This window comes from Camelus dromedarius, chromosome Y (genome assembly GCF_036321535.1).
Source record: "Camelus dromedarius isolate mCamDro1 chromosome Y, mCamDro1.pat, whole genome shotgun sequence".
In the NCBI taxonomy this organism is placed as follows: Eukaryota; Metazoa; Chordata; class Mammalia; order Artiodactyla; family Camelidae; genus Camelus; species Camelus dromedarius.
This window is the reverse complement of record NC_087473.1, coordinates 12379133-12390257: the sequence shown is the minus strand read 5'-3', so window position 1 is coordinate 12390257 and position 11125 is coordinate 12379133. Positions and strand designations below refer to the sequence as shown.

At 38.0% G+C, this 11125-nt stretch overlaps 1 pseudogene; it reads left to right on the top strand.

Moving 5' to 3' along the window:
* The first annotated feature begins 1177 nt into the window (after window positions 1-1177).
* On the top strand, window positions 1178-6799 carry LOC135320433 (transmembrane protein 258-like; annotated as a pseudogene).
* The last annotated feature ends 4326 nt before the right edge of the window (window positions 6800-11125 follow it).

The window sequence follows — 11125 nt, the reverse complement described above, 5'->3', positions numbered from 1 at the left end:
GTGGAATGATTTTAAGTCAATAAAAAAAATGAAAAAGAAGGAGGAGGAGGAGGAGAAGAAATCCTCTCCTTCAAGTGCCTTTACTCTTTCTTACCCTCCACTTTCTGCAGAGATGCCAGAGGCTGGTACATCATGGTAGCAGCAGTGAAGGTAGCTGGGTAGTAAAAAGGAGGGCCTTACCAGCTCTCACCAGCTGTATTAGGACAATGGAGTATGAAAGATTGTGAATTATCTGCTTCCATCCCTATCAAACACTTGGTTTGTCACCAGGTGAAAATTGATCCAGGAGGATAATAGAGGGAAAGTTCTAAGGGAGAAAACAGCACAACTGATGATTGATTTCCATTCCCTAGATCTACTCATTTATTACTTAAAACCATGAGTTAATCTACTTCCAATTTATGAACATAAATGTGGAGTATCTCTCCATTTATTTAAATCTTCTCTAGGTTTTGTCAGTTATGTTTTGTAGTTTTTATAGTGTGGACTTGCATGTCTTTTGCTAATTATATAAAAGAATTTCACATTTTAAATGTTACTTGGATGATACTTTCAACTTTCATTTTCTAAATGTATGATACTAGTATATAGACTTCAATTATTTTTGTAGGTTGCCTTTATATCTTGTGACACTGCTTGTGATTACTTTTAATTGTAAATTTTTTTTTAAATTCCTGGATATTTTATATATAAACTGTCAAGTTCTCTGCAAATAGACTGTTTCACTTCTGTTCTAGTTGCTACTTTTCTTTTTCCTGACTTATTGTACTTTTATGTATGTGTTGTGTTGTGTATGTGTGTATCTTTTTCCTTTTTCTGTCTTGCTATATTTCACTACATTTAAGGCGTTGTTTAGGACAAGTGAAAAGACCCTATAGTTTTTCAGTAACCACCTTAAGTGCCATTAGAATCAAGGTAATCTCATGACATGAATTGGGAAGCTATTTTTTTTTTTTCTGGAATAACTTTGGAAGAATTATCTGTTTCTTAAGAGCTTGCTAAAACTCCCATATGAAAATTCGTTAGCCTAGTATTTTTTTTAATTACTTGTTTTATCTTCAAAGTTGACACTTCATGTTTTTCAAATATGCTTCATAGACATGTTCTCTAAAAGATGTTTGAAGAACTCTGTGGATGTCTGTTTGCCTAAAGTGCCAGGACATGGATTACTGTTTGTTTCCCCATAAGAAAAGCAGCAAAGAGTATAATGACTTCTCTGAGTTGATACTATTGCAGGGATCTCTCGATTCCCATGCTTTAACTGTGATTGATGGCTTTACCTTACCAGATGAGCCTGTCATTACTTCCCTGTCCGTGGGCTCTGGTACTAAGCTGGATCTCCCTGACTTCTATATTCTTGTCTCTATACTTTTTGAGGTCACTGGCCACCACCTCTTTCCCTTCTTTCCTGTTGTTCATTTTAGATTTGTGGTCCTCTGCAACCCCTGACTGCCTGTTTCCAACCAATTTGAGAGGCACCTGAGATACTATATCACCATGAAGAGCTGCTCTGGGAAGCCAAGCCTGGGCATTCCCAATGGTGACAGAGCTCCAAAGCAGAAAGAAAAGATCCCCTTAGACATCTCCTTTGTCTCCAAGATGTAGTAAATTCCCCCATTGTATAGTTAGCCCTAACTAATCTTAGGGATAAGGCAGGATGCTCACCATCAGGGAGTTCACATCTGATGGGAATCTAAAACTTGCTTTAGGGGAATCTCTGTTGGGGAACATGGTAGGCTTGGGGGGTCACTGGCAGTAAAAGAATTTACCAGAGACAAATAAAGAAGCAAAGAAAACAAATTTAAGAAACAAAGGAAATCTGGTGGTAGAGAATTGGATTACCCTGTGCCTAACAAAATGGAGTTTGAAGCCATTAGCAGATACAGCAGCCCAGAGAATCCAGCTCTCTTCCCTCATTTGACTGTTGGCTATTGGTATGTTCTTCACTGTTTGGTTCTTCTTCTACGTGTTCATCTCCACCAAGTACACCTGGGGTTCCTACAAGGATATCCTCATCTCTCTGGTGGCTTCACTCTTCATGGGTTTTGGAGCCCTCATCCTGCTGCTCTGGGTTAGCATCTGTGTATGAGTGCCCAAGGGTTCAAGCCAGGTGGCTTCACTGAATCGTTGCTTTTGTAAGTTAATTTATTTTACTATTGCTTGATGTATCCCACTTGCTTCTCACAATAAAGGCAGGTGCATGGCAGCCAAAAGGAAGGAAGGAAGAAAGGAAGGAAGGAAGAAAAAGGTAGGAAGGAAGGAAGGAAGGTAGGAAGGGAAGAAAGAAGGAAAAAGAAAAGAAAAAAAAGGAAGAGAGGAAGGAAGAAAGGAAGAGAAAGAAAGGGAAAGAAAGGAAGGAAGGAAGAAAAGAAGGAGGGAGGGAGGAAAAAGGAAAAGTTTGATACACTGTTACAGGCAACAGCAGACCTCACAGATGAGAGGCGCTTGTGTAAGCACTGAGGGTGAATGTGCAGGGTCTTTTATTGGGGAAAAGGGACTGTGAACATAAGGTGTAGGGGCCCAAATGATCAATTTGTACAAAGGACCTGACTAGTTGTAAATGAGGTAAGACTTGTTCCTCTCAGTAATGGAATTTATGACTGATAAAGGCTGATAAGGGCAGAATGTATACTGAGACTAGCCATTTCATGGGGGCAGTTAGTTTTGTTAGGGTAAACACACATCAAGGGAAGATGTTTTTATCTTGAAGAAACGCAGGCATACAGAGTCCTGAGTTGAGCAGTGGAGGTTAAATATGTCAGTTGGCTTCAGGTATATGGAGAGCCCTGTAGTGGGAGTTTTATGACTTTAGAGAGACTTCAAAGAGACTACACATAGCACCAGCTGGCTCCACAATCTCCACTGAGGGAAGCAACTGGACCGTGGTACAAGCAAGCAGACAGAAATTCTACCAAGCAGGGTTGGAAGGGACCTCTGCAACACCAACTCAGGGATGGGAGTTGCAGAGTGTGAGCTGCCTGCTACCCACAGGAGTATCTAATTCAAAGGCCACTATGGCTGACATTTAGCTTTGATGAGTGCACCATGAAATGAGAGCAGCCAAATTCCCCAGTGGCAGCTGTTCTGCTGTTTCTAGAGGACTGGGTGAACATCAGGTGGACCCATGTGAAGACAGGGAGTGGGCAATAAATTACCTTAATGTATGAGGTGGGAGGGGTATATACCAAGGCCTGACCTGCTTAGTCCTTGAATGGGTGGGCAGGGCAACCAAGAACCCAGGAACAAGTTTTACATACCCACATTTTGGTAGCAGGGCCCAGACTTTACCGGGAAACAGTAGAAGGTGTGTAGTCTTACGAGTCTTGTGGAATAGTTGTGAGTGTTAGTAGCTGGGCTGATGAGGGAGGAGGAAATAAACAACATAGAAGGCAGTGTATAGTATATAAACTCCAAGCAGTCATCTCAAGGAGGATTTAACTGTCAGGTGGCCTTTTCTTCTACCCTCATCCTGCTATTGCCACCAATCTCTTCCTACCCAACTCTCAAAGATACTTCCCGAAAGGTATTCTTTGCAGAATTTGTAGCCCCAGTTTTATTTTAGAGCCTTCCCTAGAGAAAAAGAAGTCCTAGAGAATTTTTAAATCTCATTTTTCCTACAGTCATTTATGTCATAAGTATCAACTTATCGCTGACCTAGCCACAGAACTTCTTCCTTTACTGGTTGCTGACATCTTTCCTACCCTATTTTCCTTCATGTTATCCTCTCCTTTCCACTTTCCTACTTTTCTCTTGTTTCTTTGTCATACAGTCTCTCATGATGAGCTACATTAAAACTCCAAGAGGGCCTCCTTACCTCCCCACCCCAGATTCCGATCCTTCTTACCTTACTCTACCCCCAGAAATTCTCTACTCAGCTCTCCTCTGAAATCTGCTGGCTACGTATATTGCAGCAGAGAAATTTTTCAAGTCTGGCCTGACTGTCTGGTAACAGTCACACTATAATTGATTGCTGATGCCAGATGAGGACTTACTACATGACTGGTCACATGTTAGGTCTGAGTTAATCTTTACAGCAGCCCTACAAGAAATGTACTCTTTATATCCCCATCGTGCATATAAGGAAACTAATTCTATAGCAGTGAAATGACTTGTCCTATGTCTCACAGCCATTGAATTACTGTAGGTGGGCACACTTAAAGTCAGAATCTATGTAGCTGGACCATAGAGCTCACATTCTTACTAATTTCTCAGTTAATGGTGCCTTCGAAAGCCCTTATATGTATTTTTCCTATTTATGCTCATGACATTCCTGTGAGATATTAATCTTCTTTTCCTTATCTGTTAGGTAGTTAGATAAGTGGGGCACCAGGCAGATAGGTGGAAGGGAGGGAGGATGGCCCAGAAGATGTAGTTGTGCCCACCTCCAGCATAGAGGGGTTTTACTTCTAATGCAACTGGTTAGAACCCAAAAGCCACAACTGCAGGGTAGCAGAAAGGGATTAATTGGACATGACCAATACTCATTGTATTATAATTAACATTGCGGTTTAAGCATTTTTCACTCTTGGGTTTTCTGTGTACACCATGGGTGTATGCACAGAAGTGTCCAAACCTGACTAAGCGTTCCAGGGAAAAGAGCTGCCAGTGAAAAGACCACCTCTAAGCGAGGGTATAAGAGAGATGGGAGACAAACACCACTGCTTTTCCTCCCTTGGGTCAACCCAGTCCTATTCTTGGGGTTGTACTTTTCTTTCCTTTTAAATAAATTTTTTAAAATCTTTTCCTATACACCATGTCCCAACTATAAACTTATCTTCAGGGTATAACAAGAACCAGGGTATCTACCTTTTGAGTAACATCTGAACATGCAGAGTAAACTGAAATCCACAGGCATTAAGACTTCTGTCCCAGAATGCCTCACATAGGTCTTGGCCGTCTGCAACAGGCCTCACTGGCTTGGAAACCTCATTTTCTCTCTTTTCTGATTAAATTGCTGTTTGGAATTTGAGAAGACCTAGGAGACTAAAACTCTTCCATAAAAAAGAAGTAGGGGACACAGGGATTGTGGTCTCTCCCCAGGAAGGCCCTGCAGGACCTTGCTATAACAAGGCAGTCATCTACTATAACCATCTTTGTTGTGAAAAAAATAGAAGACTTTTGTTTTGTTGGCATAAGAAAGGTGGAGATGTACTAACTAGAAGTCAATTATAGTAAATATGACTATTTATGCAGAATATTAGTCTTGTTAGTGTCAAATTTGATGAAAGCTCACTGAAATGGAGTCCAGGTGCCAGTAGTTCTCAGGCAGTACTACTCCTCTACAGGAAGAATTATCAGTTACAGACCCCAAAAGAAGAATCCTCTACAGGGAAAAATCTTCAACTACAAGTGCCAATAGGAAAAAAAAAAGTACTCTGCAACACTGATGAGAAATCAACTACTTCAACAACTCAATCCATGAGAAACTCATATAATCCTGAACTCTCACTTTTCTCCCATGGACTTTTATTCAAAACAATCCCTCCAATGAAGCTAGAACCCCCCCCCCACACCATACACAAAAATAAACTCAAAATGGATCAAACACTTAAACATAAGACAAGACACTATAAACCTCCTAGAAGAAAATATAGGCAAAACATTATCTCTCATACATCTCAGCAATGTTCTCCTAGGGCAGTCTACCCAAGCAATAGAAATAAAAGCAAGAAGAAACAAATGGAACCTAATTAAACTTACAAGCTTCTGCACAGCAAAGGAAACCGTAAGTAAAACAAAACTACAACCTATGGAATGGGAGAAAGTTTTTGCAAACAATGAAACCAACAAAGGCTTGATCTCCAGAATATATAAGCAGCTCATATGACATAATAAGAAAAAAACAAACAACCCAATCCAAAAATGGGCATAAGACCTAAACAAGTAATTCTCCAAGGAAGAAATACAAATGATCAATAGGCACATAAAAAAATGCTCAATATCACTAATTATCAGAGAATTCCAATCAAAACTACTATAAGGTATCACCTCACACCAGCCAGAACAGCCATCATTCAAAGGGCCACAAATGACAAATGTTGGAGAGGCTGTGGAGAAAGGGGAACCCTCCTACACTGCTGGTGGGAATGCAGTTTGGTGCAGCCAGTATGGAAAACAGCATGGAGATTCCTCAAAAGACTAGGAACAGACTTACCATATGACCCAGGAATCCTGCTCCTGGGCATATATCCAGAAGGAACCCTACTTCAAAAAGACACCTGCACCCCAATGTTCATAGCAGCACTCTTTACAATAGCCAAGACATGGAAACAGCCTAAATGTCCATCAACAGATGCCTGCATAAAGAAGAGGTGGTATATTTATGCAATGGAATACTATTCAGCCATAAAAACCAACAACATAATGCCATTTGCAGCAACATGGATGTCCCTGGATAATGTCATTCTGAGTGAGGTAAGCCAGAAAGAGAAAGAAAAATACCACATGAGATCGTTCATATGTGGAATATAAAACCAACAAACAAACAAACAAAATACCAAAAAAACAAACAAAGCATAAATACAGAACAGAAACAGACTCATAGACAGAGAATACAGACTTGTGGTTGCCAAGGGGGTGGGGGTGGGAAGAGATAGACTGGGATTTCAAAATTGTAGAATAGATAAACAAGATTATACTGTACAGCACAGGGAAATACATACAAGATCTTATGGTAGCTCACAGAGAAAAAAAGTGGCAATGAATATATGTATGTTCGTGTATAACTGAAAAATTGTTCTCTACACTGGAATTTGACAAAACATTGTAAAATGACTATAACTCAATAAAGTTTTTAAGAAATCCCTCCAAATTCTTCTTTTTCTCTATAAAATAGTATTTCTCTTCTTTTTCTGTTGTATTTGGCCTTTGGCTTTTGTGGGGGTTGCTTCTCCCTAATCATAATTCTGTGCTATTCACAAATAAACTCGTTTTGCTGATAAAAATAACTGGCTGTTTTATTTTTGAGGTTAACAGCAAAAGAGTTCTGAATTGGAAGTAGGAGCAAAGTTAGAGAAACCAGCAGTCCTTAACTAAGTCTTGACTGTTCTCACTCCCCATTGTCTGCTGTTGCAGAGGTTGTGATTAGCTATAGTATATATACGTAGTTTGGATTTCTGGGTTGCTCACTGCAGATGTGATTTGACTTTCTGGATAGCTACTATAGATACTGTGATTAAGTTTCTGAGGTAGATTTTTGCAGAGGTGGTATTATCATTGGGATGATAGCTGAGGTTGTAGTTTGCCCAGCTGATTGCTTTATAGTTTACAGTTAGCCTTCCTGGACCAAGTGCTGCAGAAAATTGTGGTTTTTGATCCTAGATCAGTCACTGATGAGGAAATGGCTGGGCTTCCTAGGCTTATTGTTACAGAGGTATTCTAGTCAAATTAACTATTGGAAGCCTATTGCACAAAATTTTGTGGTTAGATTTCTTGGGTTGGTTCCTACAGAGGTTGTGGATTGGCTGCCTAATTTGTTACATTGGAAACTGTGATCCATTTGAGGACTAATTGTTGTAAAGTTTGTGACCAGACTACCTGGGCTTGTTGCTCCAGAGATTCTATTTAGGTTTCCTTAGCTGATTGCTATAGATGTGGTATTTGTGGGTTTTTTGCGCTATTGCTGCAGAGATGCTTGTTGGCTTTCTGAGTGTTTTTCCTCTAGAATAGCCTCCTGGCCTGCCTGGTTTGTCAGGCCTCCTGGCTAGTTGCTGCTAACATTGTGAATATTTTTCCAGGCTTAGCACTATAGACGTTATTCTTTGACTTTCTTGGCAAATTTCCACTCTGGTTGGACTTCAACTGATTTGATGAAACTCAGCCAAGACATGGAAGATAGTTACTTTACTCAAAGTCTGCTTAATTGTTAATCAGATCTAAAATGTACTTAATACCAATTTCTACACTGGTGTTTGACTAACAATTGGGTACCACAGTCTAGCCAACATGACACATAAAAGTAACAATCACAGGTCCCCAGCCCTGTCAAACTGAAACCCATATCTATCTCCATAAACCATATTAATCTCCAACTAAAGACAGCCATACAGTTATATTTTACCCAATATGGTAAAACTACCCTGCATACAGAAGAAAAGGCTTTCCCTGAGCTGCAACATTAAATCCAGAATCTCTTCTTAGGAGGCACATGTCAGTAAATTCCATCCAGTTCAACGTTGTGTTCTTTTCAACATTATCTCCCATTCTTAATACGCATTTCCACACGTATTGACCGGATTTGTCTCTGTTGGAAAGAAAAAACCAAGTAATCCTTTTGGAGAGTAGTTCAGCTCCTCAAGTTAAATTACCTCTGCTTCTTTACCTTTATCATCTGTCTCTATCTCTCTTCTTTTTTTCCCACCATACAGCATACTTTCCCTCCTATTCTTCTTTCTTCCTTCTTTCTATTCTTTTTAGCATTTCCTTATTTTCTGGCACCATGAGATGTTCTAGTTTCATCTTGAATTTTTCCTGCAAATATCCTCCAACTTATGAGTCAGCTATTCTGATAATGAACCATGTAACCTTTACTACGAAATGATATTTAGAAACCAAGATACAGTTTTGGATATGTTCATTGCTCCTGGGGTGTCCTTTCTACTAGACCTTCTCAATAAATAAAGCTTAAAAGAAAATATCTTGCTTGAATGATCTGTAACTTATTTTTTCAGTTATGCTACATGTATGAATAAATAAAGTAGTTAAAAATTTTATCCTATACTAGCATAAGAAGCAGAATTCAGGGAGGGAGGATATAGCTCAATGGTAGAGCACATGCTTAGCATGCACAAGGTCCTGGTTCAATCACCAGTACCTCCATTAACCAAAAAAAAAAAAAAAAAAAAAAAAAAAGGAGAAGAAGAAGAATACAGCAGGTTTTGTGTACAGTTCTTTTTAGTTGTACAGTATCCAAACTGTTTACCAAAATTAATTATGATAGTCCTTTTTTCCTCTCATCCATTGTTTGTTATTAGTTTATTCATTCCCCCCACCATGTATTTGTAATCCATTAATAGTATATTTAGGTTCATTTGTTATTGTTTAGATTCTATTTTATGTTCCCCTAACATTATGGTGTATTTTAATTTTATCCTGTTGGGGTGGAATATATGTATTATATATTTAAATCATTGTTATTCCTACAAGACTCATGGCAAAACAAGTGACAGAGAAGAGTCACTCTCTACTCATTCCCCACTGCCCAATTATTAGTACTTCCGTACTCCTCCTTTTCAGGCACTCCCTAAAATTAACTGATCTTTTAGTCTCTAATTTATTCCTCCTGTATTTCTTTTGCACAAATGAGCAGACACGTGTTCAACACCATCTTCCTTACATGTAAGGTAGCATACAACCTGTATTATTCATTTAACACTATATACACTGGGAATCACTCAACTCAGCTGTTAGAGATTGTTATTTTTTTAACTGCACAGTACTCCATTACATAGAAGTAACATTTTTGAGGCACTCTGTTTATGTTATTTAGGGAGGTCTTTTTGTTTAATTTGGTTTGTTTGTTTATTCGTTCATTCATTCATTCATTCATTTTTAATGGAATTACTGGGGATTGGCTTTGTGCATGCTAAGCATGCACTCTATCACTGAGGTATGCTCTCTCCCAAGGGACTTTTTACTATTTTGCAATTATATAAACAACGTTATAACGTATAAACTTGACATCATGTATTTTCTTATTGTTGGCAGTTTATGATAAACATTAGATTTTAGTAGTGGAATTGCCGGATCAAACACAACTTCATATGTAATATTATTGCCAACTTTTTCCATAGAACTAGTTTTCCAATTTGAATTCTCATTAGCATTGTAGGAGACTTCCTGTTTGCCAATAGCCTCACCAGAGAATCTGCTGTCATACTTTCAAATTTTGTAAATGTAATAGATGAGAAATGGTCTTAACAGTGATGTCTTAACTTGAATTTCATAAATTATATTTTGAATATTCCACATATATTTGAGGACCAATTTTTTAGCTCATTTTAAGAATTTTCTGTTCACACAATTTTCCTCTCTTCCAGTCAGCTTTTATTCTTTCTGTTATGTATGTTCTGAATATTATTCCCAATTTCTTAGCAGTATTTTGACTTTGTTGAAAGTGTTTTGTTTTGCAAACTTCTTTTTTTATGCAGTCAAATTTATCAATCTTTATTTTATTGCTTTCAAATTTTGAGCTCTGTGTTTTCTAAAATTTAGGAGACAGGGTTTTTTAACCTATTATGAACTTACACAAGACATGGTGTCTTTCTACTTGCTTAAATCTGTCTGCTTTTCACAAAAATGTCTTTTAAAATTTTAGCCTTTGCAGTTCTTTGCAGTGTCCTTTTTAATAATTCAATTAAACTTTCCAATAATGTCACATAGCTACAAGGAGGCATAGAAGAAATGAGTCTTAGTATTTGTAAAACCTCAAAGACAATAAACAACACTAGAATTTAATATTTAAAAGGTATATTATTGAAACATAATTTTTCTCTCTAAAATTATTCTCATTTCCACCAAATATAGGCAAATTAAGACTAATTTTTTGCAAAATAAGATAGTTTTAGTAAACTTTGCCTGATTATTTATGTAAGTATAACTGATTGCATGGGTTCTTTTAAATTTGATTTTGCTGGAACTTTTCATAAAAAATCTTGGATTGAACTTTTTAAAGACCTTTAAAGTTCATGCCAAAGACTAAGAGCCATGCCAAAGACTTGCTATCTGATTTTGCCTACAGTATCTATTGATTTGGATGAATTCCTCTATTCTTGAGTTACCCAGAATATCTTGAGATTCCTGTACCTGCCTAGAGATGACCTACTTACTTGGTAAGGCTCCTGGGAACCATGCAACAGGATACCAGGTTATCTTTCTAAGGTGCTTTATGTCTTCATTAATGTTCACCTTAGTTCTTTAAAGCCATATGGTCATATCTGATTCAATGATATTTCCAGTCAAAGCCATAACCAATATTTCCAATTATGTCCTGTTATAAGAAGAACAGATTCCTTTTGAACTTATGCAAATAACTATACTGCCATAAAGATAAGAATATTCACTAACAGTTTCCAAATTCTGGAGTGATCAAGCAGAGAGAAAGGTAAATGTTTCCATTCTGCTTACA